Here is an 8069-nt window from a genome sequence, read left to right on the forward strand (position 1 = left end):
GTCATCACCACGTCGAATTGTTATTGAACACACATACAGTAAAAGTGAGAAAGAAACACATCAGTGTGCAGTTTAAATAACTCATTACTACAACTAAATCACTGCAATTTATCCTAAACTTTGGTGTCTTACCTCAGTATGAAGTCGTCGTGGCCTAAAGGATAAGACGTCCGGTGCATTCGTGTTGAAGCGATGCACCGGTGTTCGAATCCCGCAGGCGGGTACCAATTTTTCTAATGAAATATGTACTCAACAAATGTTCACGATTGACTTCCACGGTGAAGGAATAACATCGTGTAATAAAAATCAAACCCGCAAAATTATAATTTGCGTAATTACTGGTGGTAGGACCTCTTGTGAGTCCGCGCGGATAGATACCACCGCCCTGCTTATTTCTGCCGTGAAGCAGTAATGCGTTTCGGTTTGAAGGGTGGGGTAGCCGTTGTAACTATACTGAGACTTTAGAACTTGTATCTCAAGGTGGGTGGCGCGTCTACGTTGTAGATGTCTATGGGCTCCAGTAACCACTTAAGATCAGGTGGGCTGTGAGCTCGTCCACCCATATAAGCAATAAAAATAAAAAATAAAAAGTTAAAATAAATAAAAAAATAGTCTAAATCTTAGTAAAATGACACTAGGGACTCCTGGTACAATACATTTTGATGTTTGAATGATTTGCGATAAAATCTAATTTTTATGTAAATAAATTACGTGTTACGTTGTTTGTCCGCGATGGACGCCTAAACTACTGAACCAATTTAAACTTTTTTTTTTTTAATATGTATATTGTTCCAACTTAGGCCATAGGATGGTTTTTATTTCGATTAATGGTCGGAATATTTATTAATTAACAATAAAATTATTTTTATGTAGATTATTGTTATTAATTGTAAGTTTCATAAGTCTAAAACAGATGGCGCTTTAAATCAGTTTTTACAGATAATTTTAATACTGTGTGACATTAATATCTCATAGATGGCGCTGTGTTACAAACACAAACGTTTCACATAAGCTACAATTTAATGGGATAAATACCACGTGTTGCTGAGGCTAAAGTATATGTGAAATTTATTTCGTAGTAAACGCAATACAGTGAAATCCAATAGTTTTCACATTGTTAATTTTTGGTATTAGTATAGCCGGCCACGAGTTATTTAGAAAAAAAACCTTGGCCACAGCAACGTGTGGCTGGGTCTGCTAGTATTATATAAATACCAAAGCTTTTGTTGATGCTCAATTTTATTAACCATCAAATGTTTGTACCTGTCTTTAAATGAAATCTATTCTAGTAGTAAGCTCCAATAAATTCCAGAGGAGTTTACACTAATAAAAAAAAGATGTGTGGTGTCGTGGGACACCAAATAGGAATGAAGCTCCTTATTATAAAAATATTAATTGTAAGTTCTATTCGGGGTATAAAGAACATAAAACTGGAGGTTTCGCAACAACCCACGGTCATTCGGTAACGTACAAACTTATTGTGGTACACCTCACTCACGGCTGTTTGCATAAGTGCATTGCGCAAACGAACGCTCTGAGATCGTGGTCAATGAATGATAAAAAAATATGTTATTCTTTGTACGTTATTACAAAGTTAAGTCGTACACTGTGTGCATTACTAATAAAAATCTTACGTTACGGACGTTTTTTCCCGGTTAGGGTACCCCTCCGCATCGTCCCATAAGGAACTTCGTTGCGAAATATTTTTTTGCAAAAAACATTTCTTTTTTTCAACATATTATTTATTTATCTTAGTGCCCCTTGCGCATAAAGCTAAATAAATAAAATGAACTTTTTTTTTTTTTTTTCTGGTGGCCCGGAGGCCTTTCCAGTTTCACCAGGACAGGTGGGCGAGCAAAGGCTCAGCCAGGAGGGGTGGGATTTGCTAACAGCTACCCGAGCGCCTCCGAAGGAGACCTAACAACTCAAGAGTAGCTGCTTCGCGAATGAATCTACTACCGGATCGGAATCGCGACCCGCTGAGAAGATCCGGCGAGAAACTCAGCGAGCTGATTCATGGGTTAGGTTGTACGGCGAACTCAAGAGTAGCTGCTTCGCGAATGAATCTACTACCGGATCGGAATCGCGACCCGCTGAGAAGATCCGGCGAGAAACTCAGCGAGCTGATTCATGGGTTAGGTTGCACGGCGAACTCTTTGTCGAGTTCGACGAGTACGGTTACCGAGGTCCCTAAGCCTGCTCCTAGAGCTGAAGGCGTCTAGTGCAAACGTTATTGGATCTGAGGGATCCGTAAGGACGTGTCTAGGGCGTCGACGGTGACTGGCTCCTGCATGATCAGGATTCGGGGAGTAGTCAGCGGCGGCTACGATAAGGCGATTATCATGACGCATAGCCTTATCGAAGTACCGTTCCGACGCTGACTTCATGTATTTCTGGATAGATTCGAGATGAACTTAATGTGGCATATGTGGCAGTACACAATATTGCATGGTTACTTTTGAATTTGACCTGTACTGCCATTTATTTGGACTACAGAACCATTGTGCGGAGCTCGCTACACATTTGTCCATTTTATTATTTATCGCACACTGGAAAAGCAGCAAGCTACTTTGACAAGACTATGGATTTTTATTTTAGTTGGAAAAGTTTACTCGCATTGACAAAGCAAACGTGTTTAATGCTCTGATAAAAATATAAAACGAATAAAAAACTACTAGACTATATTTTCACGATAGATATATTTTTATTTATTTATTTTTATTGTTATATGTTATTCCTTCACTGTGGAAGTCAATCTTGAACATTTGTTAAGTACGTATATCATTAAAAAAATTGGTACCCGCCTGCGGGATTCGAACACCGATGCATCGCTAGATACGAATGCACTGAACGTCTTATTCTTTAGGCCACGACGATTCTAAAACTGGCTCTCTTTTTATCAAAAACCTTATTCAACGACTAAGAATGCGAACAAAAAAAATGCTGACATCGATACCGTGGATACATACTTTGAATGAAAATAAAAACTTTTTTTTGGAACGAAGTTCCTTATGGGATCATGCGGAGGGATACCCTTAACGGGAAAAAACGTCCGTAACGTAACATTTTTATTAGTAATGCACACAATGTACGACTTAACTTTGTAATAACGTACAAAAAATAACATATTCTTTTATCATTCACTAGCGACCCGCCCTCGCTTCGCTTCGGAAACATTAAAACACACATGAAACCAAAAAAAAAAATTAAAGAAAAAATTAAAAAAAGTTGCCTATGTTCATCAGGGACAATGTCGGCTTCTAATGGAAAGAGAATTTTTCAAATCGGTCCAGTAGTTTCGGAGCCTATTCGAAACAAACAAACAAATCTTTCCTCTTTATAATATTATAGTATATAGATTAGTATAGATATAGATTACTTTATTCTATCGTCAATAGTTTTCGCAAGGCATGCGATGTAAAGAATATTTTAGGTGATTTTCTTACACCTTGGGTTACATTATTGAAGTTTTAGTAAGGATCCCTAACTTTTTTCAAAAAATGTTATAGCCTATGTCACTCGGAAATACTGTAGCTCCTAAACAGTGAAAGAATTTTTCAAATCGGTTCAGTAGTTTGGAAGCCTATTCGAAACAAACAAACAAACAAATCTTTCCTCTTTATAATATTAGTATAGATTGACCACGATCTCAGAGCGTTCGTTTGGACAATACACTAACTCTTATGCAAACAACCGTGAATGAAGTGTACCACAATATGTTCGCATGTTACCGAATGGCCGTGGGTTGTTGCGAAAACTCCAGTTTTATTTCCACACATTTTTTTTATTTAAAATTTCTGTATACTATACGACAATTACCGGGGTTAAAAACCTAATAATAAAAAAAAACGTGGCGTGTGGTGTCGGATTAAAATAGCACCAATTTATCTCTTCCCATGATGATCGTAATCGATGACTGAGGTATTCAAATGGCAAAAGCTTTCTCCTTTAGTGTGTTAAAGCAACGTACTATGATCGCCATCAATATTTACTAGTGATAGAGAAAATTGTGAGACCGGTTCTCCTATCATTATGCTTATTATCTCCCTTTTTATAAGGTTTTAGAAAAAAGGTGCACTAAAGAAAAAATATTTTTAAATCTAGTAAATTATTTACTGTAACAAAATATTATCAAAAGCGTTCTTAATTTTGTGCTTTGAAAATGTATTTAAGGTGTAATAACTGATGAGCGATTTCCAGTAAATTGAACAAGTACTTAGACATAATACGGGGTGTTCCAAAATGCAGGATAACGACCTTCAAGGTATAGAGACCCTGAATGACTAGATCAGTCTATTCAACGTTGAATCATCTATATCATCAGCTTTTCCCAAAGTGGGCGATAACGCTCCCCTGTCCTAAAGGAGGCGGTAAGAGTCCGCAGGCTTGTGGAGAGTACTCAACGGTTGGCACCAGCTTGGCTCTGCACCTGGCATTGCTGAAGTCTAGGGCCGACGGTAACCACTTATCATCAGTATCAGTAATATAGTAAATTGATAAGTAACTACAAAGCAACACTCTGTATTTTATATTCTGATGTTAATTTCAACATCGCCAAACAAGTGGAGCTACTAATTTGATTTCACGCTTTTTCAATTCTACGAAATTTCTTACTTGAAATATATCTTTCGTTCTAATACCTTAACTATTTTTTCTTATTTTTTACGTCATAATAATGTATCATCATCATCATCATCATTTCAGCCTATCGCCGTCCACTGCTGAACATAGGCCTCTCCAATAGATTTCCAGTGCGACCGGTCCATTGCCACCTGCATCCAACGAGACCCAGCGCTTTTTACTAGGTCGTCGGTCCATCTAGTAGGTGGCCATCCCATACTGCGCTTGCCAGTACGTGGTCGCCACTCCAGGATCTTTCTGCCCCATCGACCGTCCTCTCTTCGTGCTATGTGGCCGGCCCATTGCCACTTCAGTTCACTAATTCTACGGGCTATGTCAGCAACCTTCGTTCTTCTACGGATCTCCTCATTTCGGATTCGATCACGTAGAGAAATGCCGAGCATAGCCCTCTCCATAGCTCGCTGCGCGACTTTGAGCCTTCTAAAAAGATCCCTAGTGAAGCACCATAATAATGTATGTATTGTTGTTATTGTAATAATTTAATGTAATAATATGAATTGCCAATGTTAGGGCTTAATAAATTTAAGATGATGGACATCAGATTGTACTTATAAGAGTTAAAACAGCTTCTCTCAACAACAACGGATCGCCGCTTAAAATTACTGCGCGAGTTTTGACGTTTCTTTTATGTCAGAAAATTGATTGAATTCGGCGCAAACCTGAGTGAGTCACATTTACATAATATATCCGACCACGAAATATCAAGTAATGTTGAAAACCTCTTTATTTTTAAGTCAGTCTAAATTCAAGAAAACATTTAGAAGATACTGTGTTTATAATGATATAGAGTATTTCAGAATGAATAAACAATAAAAGCTTGTTTTTTCAATTGTTTTTTCTATGGTATAATTAGAAGAAACATATAAAGTCCTTAATCTCCTTTAAAATTAATATTCAAAATTAAACAGTATTAATAAACATAAAAAAGTGAACTCTATTTTTACTGAATGACAGAGTTCAATCCATGGCACTGAAGAAAATTCCTTTTTTAAAACTAAAGAGTTTTAAATAATAAAGGTCTTTACATGTACTTAATTAAAATCATAACCTATTTGAAACAAGCTCGTAGCAATTTAGTTCTGTAGCACTTCACGTAGCACATGCTACATAGCTCGTAGCTGGGGGCTCGTAAGGAAGCTTTTTGTTCAAAAACTACACTTGATTCAGTTTTATAAAATATAAAAATTTTAATTTAATCTAAAGTGTAGTTTCTGTTGTTGTTCATGTATTTTTTTAATTGAAATAATATTACTTTTCTGATTATCAAGGAGCAGGTACAAATAACTTCATGAAACCCATCTTAGGCGCCACCTGTCTTATGCTGATCGCACTACTTAGCTAAGTGTTGCATCTTCTTCTATATCGTTCCCTCACTACTGAGGATCGCGACCACATGCGATGTACTTCCAATGCACCCGATCATGCATGTGTTGCATGCAGAGCTTATATTGACATACACAAATACACCCATTTTTAAATGTAATAATAATCTTAAGTTAGATGTGTCATGTGATTTTAGCTTTAGCTCAACACAAAAAAATATAATTGTATATAATTTTATTACTCGTTTGTACAAACTTTCTACTTATGGATATTAATAAGAAATACGACGTTATTAAGCAAAATAATAGCTTTTAGATGTTCATGAACGACAACGGGGTAGCTAAATTACTGTTCCCTAAACACACATACAAAAAAGCGCGTGTGCAAGCAAGCACGCACGCGCTTGCCCACACAATGTATCTGTATCTACACAGTATAGTTTTACTGTTTATCTTCACTGAATTTAATTATTCGTGAACAGTGAATATAATAAAATTCCCAAAACCTATAATTTAATTACCGAAATCTGTAAAGGACACGTCTTGAACGCCTCCATTCACCTTAAGAAACGAGATCAAAGCCCCAATATTTTTGTATAGCTGTAAACTTAAAGTCTGCCCAAACCTGCGAACTGGAACGCATGAATGTTTGGCGGCAGTAATGGGTAATATAGTATATGGCCTACAATATACTCTACTATCGGGCGTAAAATCCGTACAAATCCTTAAAAAAGACTTATCTCGTGTAGCTAAGCCAAAAACTGATAATTAAAAAGAGTATAGATAAAAAATCTTCGAAGTCGAGAGTTTGCCGATCCGTTCTGGTGAGACTGGAATTTATTACACAATAGCAATGTCCTCTTCAATAATACTTTATCCCATTTCTATTCAATCTACAGGCAATTCTTACAATATACAAAACGAGCTTATCGATTTTAAGATTCCAGAATACAAAATCATGTCACTTGCTAAACTATTATAATATAATAGTATTACGTAATTTTTACGTAATTTTATAAAGATACTGGTCTCTTGAATAAGAATGAATACGTTTGATGGACGTGACAAAAGTGGTATAATATAATTATGCGCGGAAAGATGTAGTTGGATGTGTGTAAGCCGACGCTTTCGTTTTTGTTCTGTGCACAGGCGCGTATGCAATACACCAAAGGACATTAATAGTACACATTAAAGGGTGAACTGCAATCTATGCAAATAAAAAAAAAAAACAATTTGGCACTCGGGGACTGCCGCGGTAAAGCTATTGCATTTTTTATCAACTTATGCAATTATAATTAGACAATAATAATTTAATATTAAAACAATAATAAAATAGGACCACGCTATATTTATAAACATTAAAAAAAGCAAAACATTAACTGCCCCCTTCACACTCATAAGCTAGACCGCACGAGAGAGAGATGAGCAGGCTTTTCATGATGCGCATGCAGTGCGACGTCACGCCGCGCGCTTATTCACAAACACTACACAAGCGCAACGTGTGAATGTGCTGAACGCGAGCTACATGATAGGCGGAGTGGGGGGCGTTAGCTTTTATTTTCGTTACGGAATTTCTTGATTCGGTCGCCGCGCTCAAATCCCGCGATAAAAGCTATGCAATAGCTTAATAAGACAGTTTGTGAAATATATTTGAACATACTCTACTATTATTAGTATCCATTATGGCCAAACCCCCAATTTATGGCAGTCCTAACCACGAAGCACAGCTACTCAATAAATTCCCGCATATTGCGTTCACATGCACCCGTACAAATTAGATTCAGAGCATGACGCTACGGAACTGAATGCAAAGCGTGCATTTTTGTATAAATTCCTCAGAAATCCATTACTCCTTTATGAGATCCGGAACTACTTTTGTTTTGCATTATAATGTTGTGGCTCGGTTTTATATAACTCGAAGCGACTCTCTGAATGCTACTTACCGTTGCGTGTCCTATACTCTCTCGCGCTAAACTATAACAACTTTGAAATGCATATTCAACGAAATGTAATTTATTCTTTTCACTCTTTAATCTATATATTATATAAAAATGAATTGCTGTTCGTTAGTCTTGCTAAAACTCGAGAACGGCTGGACCGATTTGG

Source organism: Bombyx mandarina, chromosome 08 (genome assembly GCF_030267445.1).
Source record: "Bombyx mandarina strain Sakado chromosome 08, ASM3026744v2".
Lineage (NCBI taxonomy): Eukaryota > Metazoa > Arthropoda > Insecta > Lepidoptera > Bombycidae > Bombyx > Bombyx mandarina.